Source organism: Equus quagga, chromosome 3 (assembly GCF_021613505.1).
Source record: "Equus quagga isolate Etosha38 chromosome 3, UCLA_HA_Equagga_1.0, whole genome shotgun sequence".
Classification (NCBI taxonomy): Eukaryota; Metazoa; Chordata; class Mammalia; order Perissodactyla; family Equidae; genus Equus; species Equus quagga.
In genome coordinates, this window is record NC_060269.1 from 145,175,028 (window position 1) to 145,184,674 (window position 9,647).

At 40.3% G+C, this 9,647-nt stretch overlaps 1 pseudogene; it reads right to left on the bottom strand.

Annotated features, from left to right (window-relative positions):
* Nucleotides 1–579: 579 nt before the first annotated feature.
* Nucleotides 580–1,085, bottom strand: LOC124237386 (ubiquitin-40S ribosomal protein S27a-like; annotated as a pseudogene).
* Nucleotides 1,086–9,647: the final 8,562 nt, after the last annotated feature.

Genomic DNA, 9,647 nt, shown 5'->3' on the forward strand with positions numbered 1-9,647 from the left:
AACAGAAATAACTACTTTTATTTGTGTCCTCCACTTTTTCTATTTTTTAAGGTGCTTGAAATATTGACATACATGATGATTTTAAGCATAAAGAACTCAGACATGTTCATGGTTCCTAGATGGAAGATAAAATAAAGAACGACTTAATGACAGATAATATCTGTCAGTGGGTGGTATATTTCTTTCCAAAAACTCAGGATCTTCATATAAATTTTAAAGATGCAGAAAATCACTATTCTGGTTCGGTGATATTGAAAATGGTCATATGTTACTCTTTGCAGCCCTACTTTTAGAGAGACAAAATGAATTTTTTTGTTGTTTATTAATCCTCTCAGAGGTGTTTTAAACTTTTCAGTATTTTAGTAATAATTACCAAGTCCTTGAACAGAATAGTAAGGATTAATGTTTAAAATAGGTATCAATCATGGACATAGATTCCACTTGAATGGCAGAATAAAGGATTCTGGAACCACAAGCCCTGGAAAGTTGGAGGAAGAGAACGAATGAGGGTATAACGTCAAGGACAAACCGTGTCCATGGTAATGAAACTCTACAGCAGACTGGATTCTTTTTTTGTTGTTGTTAGTTCATGTCTTTTATTAATCCATGTACCATTACTTGTCTTCTGGTTTGTTGAAACAATAGGTCAGACAACATTTGCCACAATAATGTCTGTCAAAATGGCTAGCCATAAAAACTCCAGCACCACATTCATCTGAAGGGCACTCCCGACGAAGGCAACTGATTTTGCCATTCTCATCCACCTTATAGTACTTCAGGACAGCCAGCTTAACCTTCTTTCTCTTATGCTTATTCTTCTTGGGAGTGGTGTAAGACTTCTTCTTTCTTTCCTTAGCACCACCACGAAGTCTCAACACAAGATGAAGAGTGGATTCCTTTTGATTGTTGTAGTCAGACAAAGCATGTCCATCTTCCATTTGCTTGCCAGCAAAGATCAGTCTTTGCTGATCAGGAGGAATTCCTTCCCTATCCTGGATCTTGGCCTTTATATTTTCTATTGTATCCTAGGGTTCAACCTCGAGAGTAATGGTCTTCCCCGTAAGGGTTTTCATGAAAATCTGCATCTTGGCAGCGGTGCAACCGCAGATGGCGGATCAGAAAAGCCAGACTGGATTCTTGAATGTAGGCTCCAGTCTGAGTAAGGGGAGATCCATCAGATTGTTCAAGCACTGCCTTTTCCACTCTTGGCATCTTTGTTTGTAGTCAGTTCTTGGTAGTATAGAACATGTCTTCATATCATGTGAAATCCTTCCTCCCCCACACACAATTGGTAGACAGGAAGTAAGTTGTATGGGTCTCAGTTTATCAGAGAATGACTTTTTGACTACCTGGAGGGGCACATAATTCTAGGTGCACAATATGTTTTTCCACTTAAAAAATCTGCAGGACCTCAGTACACTACTGAAATTTTATACTGTTAATCTCCTTCCCAGCCCTCCCCAAAGAGAGCTGCAGTCTTTCACCAGGGTATCTCTGCGTTGAGGAAAAGAAAATAATCAGACCTTTGTGGACTATTGGACACTGACTGAACTGACACTGATTGCAGAGACCCAAAGCATCACTGTGATCCACCAGTCAGAGGAGGGGTTTATGGAGGTCAAGCGATGAATGTAATTTTAGCTTGGGTCCATCTCATAGTGGGCCCAGTTGGTCCCTGACACCATCCTGTGGTTATTTACCCAATTCTGAATGCATAATTGGGATAGATATACTCAGCAGCTGGCAGAATTCTTACATTGGTTCCCTGACCTATACAGTAAGGGTTATTATGGTGGGAAAGGCCAAGTGGAGGCTAGTAGAACTGCCTTTAGCTAGAAAATAGTAAACCAAAATACTGCATTCTTGGAGGGATTGCAGAGATGAGTGCCACCATCAAGAACTTAAAGGATGGAGGGGTGGTGATTTCTATCACATCCCCGTTCAACTCACCTATCTGACCTGTGGAGAAGACAGAAGGATGTTAGAGAAGGACAGAGGATTATCATAAGCTTAACCAGGTGGTAACTCCTATTGCAGCTACTCTACTAGAAGTTGTTTCATTGCCTGAGCAAATGAACACATTCCCTAGTACCTGATATGCAGCTCTTGATCTGGCAAATGCTTTTTTTTTCCATTCCTTTCATCAAGACCTCCTAGAAGCAGTTTGCTTTAAGCCAGGATGGCCAGCAACATACCTTCACTGTCCACCTCAGGTGTATATCAACTTACCAGCCTTATGTCGTAATTTAGTTCACAGGGATCTTGGTCACCTTTCCCTTCCACAAAATGTCACATTGGTCCTAATATTACATTGATGACATTATGCTGATTGGTCCTAGTGAACAAGAAGTAGCAATTACTCAAAAATTATAGGTAAGACATTTGCATGGGAAATAAATCTGACAGGAATTCAGAGGCCTTCTACTTCAGTGAAATTGGTAGGGGTATAGTGACGTAGGGCTTGTCAAGATATCCCTTCTAAGGTGAAGGATAAATTGTTGTGTCTAGTCCTTCCTACAACCGAGAAAGAGGCATAATGCCTAGTAGGCCTCTTTGGATTTTTGGAGACAACATACCTCTCATTTGAGTGTGTTACTCTGGCGCACTTACTGAGTCGCTTGAAAATCTGCTAGTTTTGAGTGGGGTCTAGAACAAGAAAAGGCTCTGCAATACCTCCAGTGTGCTGTGCAGGCTGTTCTGCCACTTGGGCCATGTGATCCAGCAGATCCAATGGTGCTTCAAGTGTCAGTGACAGATAGGGATGCAGTTTGGAGCCTTTGACAGGCCCCTATAGTGAATCACGACATAGGCATTAGGATTTTGGAGCAAAGCCCTGTCGTCTTCCACAAATAACTGTTATTCTTTTGAGAAAAAGCTCTTGGCCTACTACTGGGCTTTACTAGAGACTGAATACTTGACCACTGGCCACCAAGTTATCATGTGACCTGAGCTGCCAATCATGAAATGGGTGTTATCTGACCTACTGAACCCTAAAGTTGGTACTGCACAGCAGCACTGCATTATCAAAAGGAAATGGTTTGGCTGGATGGTTAGGGACTTAGAAGAAACATGATTGGAAAATTTGTGTCAAGGAAATGTGCAGAAGAGGTATGTGGGTAGACCCCGCTGAACGAGCAAATACATAAAGATATTTGTGTCTCATCTGAATGCTTACCAAATGATGACCTCAGCAGAGAAATATTTTAATAGTTGAGTGTATAAGATGACCCATTCTGTGGATACCAGTCAGCTTCTTTTCTCAGTTATCCTTGTCATCACCCAATGGACTCGTGAACAAAGTGGTCATGGTGGCAGGGATGGAGAATACGCATGGGCTCAGCTTCACGGACTTCCACTCACCAAGGCCAACCTGGCTACTGCCACTGTCTGCCAGAAGCAGAGACCAACACCGAGTCCCCAGTATGGCACAATTCCCCAGGGTGATCACCCAGCTACCTGGTGGCAGGTTGATCACATTGGACTGATTCCATCATAGAAGGGGCAACATTTTCTTCTTACTGGAATAGACACTTATTCTGGATGTAGATTTGCCTTCTCTGCAAACAATGCTTCTGCCAAAACCACCATTCATGGACTTACAGAATGCCTTATGCATTGGCCTCTTGTTCCACACAGCACTGCTTCTGACCAAGGAATTCACATCATAGCAAAAGAAATGCGGTAACAGGCCTATGCTCAGAATTCAGTGTTCCCCACCATCCTGAAGTAGCTTGCTTAACAGAACAATGAAATGGCCTTTTGAAGACTCAGTTGCAATGCCAGGTAGGTGGAGATATCATACAGGGTTGGAGCCAAATTTTCCAGAAGGTTGTATATGCTCTGAATTAGCATTCAGTATATGGTGATATTTCTTCCATAGCCAAGATTCATGGTTCCAGGAATCAAAGGGTGGCAATGAGAGTGTTATCACTCACTATTAACCATAGTGGCTCACTAGCAAAATTTTTGCTTACTGTTCCCACAACCTTATGCTCTGCTGGCCTAGAGGTCTTAGTTCCAGAGGGAGGAATGCCTCCACTAGGAGACACAACAGTGATTTCACTAAAATGGAAGTTAAGACTGCCACTCAGCCTCTTTGGGCTCCTCGTGACTGAATCAAAAGGCAAAGAATAAAAATGTTACTGTGCTGGCTGGGATGATTGATCCTGACTACCAAGAGAAAACTGGACTGCTACTCCACAGTGGAGGTAGGGAAGAATATGGCTGGAACACAGGAAATCCCTTAGGGTGTCTCTTAGTATTATCATGCTCTTTGGTTAAGTTCAATGGAGAACTATAACAAACCAAATCAGGCAGGACTAATAATGGCCCAAACCCTCCTGAAATGAAGATTTGAGTTGCCCTACCAGGCAAAGACCAAAACTGGCTGAGGTGATTGCTGAAGGCAAAAGAAATACAGAGTGGGGCCCGGCACAGTGGTTAGGTTTGCAGTGCTCCACTTCAGTGGCCTGGGGTTCACAGGTTCGGATCCTGGGAGTGGACCTACACTACTCATCAAGTCATGCTGTGGCAGCATTCCACATACAAAGTGGAGGAAGGTGGGCGCACATGTTAGCGCACAGTCACTCTTTCTCAAGCAAAAAAGAATGAGGAAGATTGGCAAGAGGTGTTAGCTGAGGGCCAATTTCCTCACCAAAAAAAAGAAGAAGAAGGAAAGAAAAGAAATACAGAACGGGTAGTAGAAGAAGATATTTATAAATACCAGCTCTGATCATGTGACTGGTTACAGAAACTAGAACTGTAATTGTCATGAGTATTTCCTCCTTATTTTGTGATGAATATGTTTGTGTGTGTGTATGTGTGCATATACAAACCTACTTGCTGAATATGTGTACTATATATATAAATTTATAAATGCTTTCTTTCCTTTCTTATTCCCTTATCATGTAACATAAGATTTATTGATTTTATATTATAGTATTTAAGTTTTTTTTTAATTTTACATGATAGTATTTGACACGTGATATCAAGGGAAGAGTAAACCTCACTCAAGGACTTTACCTCCTCTTCTGGAGAAGGGATTAGTGCATTTTGGTTGTACTCAGGATAGTTGTTTCATATTAGGCAAAATTATAACCTTGCTACTGTCTTTGTTTGGAAATAAAGTATGGTTTAAGGAGATGCATATGAGTTCCAAGTTGACATGGGGTGGGCTTGTGATGGTTAATTTTGTGCCAATTTGACTGGGCCACAGAGGGCTCAGATTAGACATTATCTCCTGCTGTGTCTGTAAGGACATTTCTGAATGGGATTAGTATTTGAATGAGTAAACTAAATAAAGATGGCCCTCCCAAGTGTTTGTGGTCAGCATCTAGTCTGTTGAGGGCCTGAATAGAACAAAAAAAGCAGAGGAAGGGGGAATTGGGTCTCTCTGCATGACTCCTTGAACTGGGATATGGGTATTCTCCTGTCCTCGACTGGGATTTACATCATCGACCTTCCAGTCCTATAGATTCTCCTGCATCTCCAGCTTGCAATCAGCAGGTTGTGGGACTTCTCAACATCTATAATCATGTGAACCAAATCTTTATAATAAATTTTATATGTATATATCAAAACATCCTATCAGTTCTGTTTCCATGGAGAACCTTGATGAATATGATGTACAATATTTTTTTCCACCTAGAAATTTGCAGATGCAATTCTAACAAAAGACACCTTGGCATTCAGTGCTCCAGAAGCTCTAAAATTTATCTCTTATACCACCAATTTTCTGTAATCTCAATTATGTTTTTTACTGCTTCTTAACGCTAAGTGTAATTCTGCCGTAGAACTTTTAGTTTCCTAGAAATTTTTCCTTATCTTATCCAGACCCTTTTACATGTCATTCTATTGATCTTTCTTTATGACATTTATTCTATTTTTAAGAGGCTATTATTTCTTGCTTCTCACCTAAGGATGCCAAATAATTTCCTAAAAAAGGCAAATCCATTTTCTGTAGCAGGTCTTTGTCAAGGATTTGCTCTTCCTCAGAGTTTTCACAATAATCTTAGATAATCGTTGTTCAAAGTTCCTGCACTGTGATTGTTGCCGTTGTTAGAGCTCATAGTATTCATATTTTGTGGACCTTTTCATCCTTTAGTAAAAGATATATGTAAGCCAAGTGTTTGCCAGAAGACCTCAAGGATGAATGTTCCTTGACCCTACTTCCTTCTGGTCAATTTCTCTTTTCCAAGGTATAACTACCCACCAATTGAATGTGCACAACTCAAAGATATGTTCCACATTCTAGCAAGCTTTATTAACTCTAGTAGATTGAAATAAAATTATATCCAATTTATCTCTGTTTTTCTGATGACATGAAGAGTTGTTGAATATGAAAATAACCATGAGTCCTCCATAGGTATTGCTACCAGGGTCTTCCTATATTTCTCTCCCCAACCAAAGGTACAGAGATTATATTTTTCCACTTCAAGCTGGTGTGCATTACTGCCATTAAGGCCCTCCTCCTGCCCTGCAGGCCCTGTCCAATTGTCTTTCGAGAATGGTCACATATGAAGTATTAAAATAGATAACGGGAGGCAAGAGAGACCAGAACTTGGCTGATGAAATGGAAGAGCCACAGAGGATAAGAACGGCTACAAAGGACAGACAGGAGGTGGCAAGCTGACTGCCCACAGGAGGAATCTGACTCAGACATGTTTGAAATAGCACCATTTTTAAAATAAAATTGATGCAATATTTAAAAATAAATAAATAAGATCATACAAATAAAATCCAAATTTCTAGCTTCCCTTGAACTATGGAAAGATTTGGCAAATCTAAGTCTATGTTCTTGCAAGACAGCAATTTGCTGTCTTTACATAAGGCATGTCTTCTCCGGTTTGCCTGAGTCTCCTCCCTGATCAACCTATTCATTTTTGTTACCTTAAGTGTTTGAATTTTCAACCCCTGGTATAAACTTGAGTTTCCCATTGTATTAGTTTCCTAGGTCTGTTGTAACGAATTACCACAAACTTGTGGCTTAAAGCAACAGACGTTTATTCTCTTACAGTTGTGGACATCAGAAGTCCAAAATCAAGATGTCATCAGGGCCGTGCTTCCTCTGAGGGCTCTCAAGGAGAAACCTTCCTTGCCTCTCCAGCTTCAAGTGGCTCCTCGCCTTCTTGCCTTGAGTCCACATCACTCCAATCTGTCTCAGTCTTCACATGGCCATCCTTTCTCTCTGCTTCTTTTTCTGTCCCTCATAAGAACACTCTAACTGGATTGAGAACTTACCTGAATCCAGTATCATCTCATCTCAATCCTTACCTTAATTATACCTGCAGAGACCCTCTTTCCAAATAAGGTTATATTTTGAGGTTCTGGGTGGACATGAATTTTCACTAGAGTTAAAGTTATGCAATCCTGAGGATACGTATCAAAAGAAGGATAATGGTCCTTCTGACCTCTTTCCTATGGAAGAACTTCCCAAAACACACCCAAGCCAATGGAACATACTCTTCTCTCCAGTTTCGCTGACCTTTTAAAGCTGGCAGAAAAATCCTCCTAGATTCAGTCTCTAGTTGATTGTCAGTCCAAGTTTACGGCTGTGTTTTGAGTTTACGTGTTCTTGTAAGCCTTCATAGGTATTCTACTGCACATCACAGAGAAGCTGTACCAGGGGCAGTCAGCAGACACCATTTTAAACCGGCAGTCAGTGAATCAACTTTGTAAGCTGCAGTTTAGAAAATAGGGAAAAGATGAAGCTTTTTTTTCCTTCCAAGTACATTCCTTATTTCTTCTACACTCCTCTGCTCCCAGCTCCTGTCCCCAAATGCCGTCAATCACACTGGTGACCTTAGAGTAATATGGGGATAGAGTTGCCTTGTGAGTATAGAGCAAAAGATTAGATGAGACTGAATGAGAAATCACAACACAGCTGCTGAGATCTTCAAATTCTGAGCTCTGAAGCTTTCTTTTGTTAATGCTGATTAAATAATGAAAACAATTCCAGGTTAGGAAAGTGTTAGTAATCAGCTCCACACAATAGCTATTGTCACTGATTTGTATATTTAATGAAAAAACTAATTACTGCATATTCATTATTTTATTATGGTCAATATACCATACCAAATGTGGAAGAACGGAAGTCTTTAAGAATGAGAAAGATGTCTTACTCCTGGGAAGACTGAAGAAAAAAATCATAGAAGAAAGAACAAACACCTTAAAATTTCCAAAGCTCAGCTCTGAAAACTCAGGTCTAGAACGGCAAAAGGACTTCCTTTGCCTCATCCAGCTCTTGGCAAGGAAATTAGAACTGTAACCCAGGTCGCCTGCCTTCCAGGTCACTTTTCTCTGCAGAAATCACACATTTAAGCCATTTCAAGCAAGTTAAGAAAGTATCATTTTCTATACTAATTCCATTCATTCACATGACACTTTGCAGTTTCCAAGTTCTTTTATAAAGGACATTATATCCTATGACTCCCACAAAAATCCTCTGATATGAAAACAGTAGATATTACTATTCCAATTTATAGGTAAGAAAATGGAAAATCAAACTTCTAACTTGACGCATTCATTCACTGAACACCACTCACCTATCCTACACTAGGACCCCAAAGTTCAGAACTCTAAGAGTTGTGCAATCTGGAAAAGGAGGTAGAATTGACTGGATAATACTGATAACAGGCATAGTAGAGGGTGATCTAAGGTGCTAAGGAAGTGGAGAAGAAGCAGGTAATGAGAAAGCAGAAGTTAGAAGATTTATGTTTGAACTGAAGCTAAGAGTAAATGTTCACCAGGTGGATAAGACAAGAAACGGCATTCCAACTGAAAGGAGGGAATTTGCTGGGGCAGAAGACACAGGTAGACAACATGGCACAAACTTTCAGCACGGCTTCTGGGAAGGGCAAACGTTAGGAAAGACATCCAGAGAGAGATGGAGATTGAAAGCCCTTTTTATTATACTAGGGCTAAGAGTTTGAACTTAATCCATCAGACAAACAGGCTGATGAAGGTTTTTGAAACAAGTAGGTGCCGTGATCAGACTTGTATTTTAGAAAAATAAGTCTGTAAGGTAATGCCTTCGAATCCAAATACTTCCAAGGTTCAGGCAGGTAACATAAAAGAAGAGTGTAAAACAATCGCAAGGAGGAGAAATTATGACATACTGAAGAGAAATCTGATGCCCAAGCTAAAATGAATGACCGTTATTCAGCTTCAGCAGCTGTTGCTCATTGTGGACCAATGCGGTCAGATCTTTCAAATTTTCAAGAGAAACTGGAAATGTGTATTTTTATGTAAAATCATCTTATTTTTCAATTTTGACGTCTTAATCCAAAAAGCTTTTTGGACAAAAAAGAAAAATGAAATACATCGATAGGCTGCTTTTACTTAACAAGTCATCATTTTGTTCCTTGACCTGTGTACAGAGTGAGTGTCTGGAGACAAGGAGAACAGTTAGGAAACTATTTCAAAAGAATAAACCTGAGGCAGTGACAGTGAGGGAGGAAAAGAAGCGACATGGCTGACTGTCAGAATGTAGAATCTAGAAGAAATCTGTCAGGTGGTCGGTGAAGCAGTCTGTCCAGCTGTTTGGACTCCAGTCTGTGATTTAGTCCATGGTATCATCATTGTGATTGCAGATGTAGGTTTTACTTTTTTGTTCTTGTTGTTAACAAATAAAGGAATATCAAAGAGCG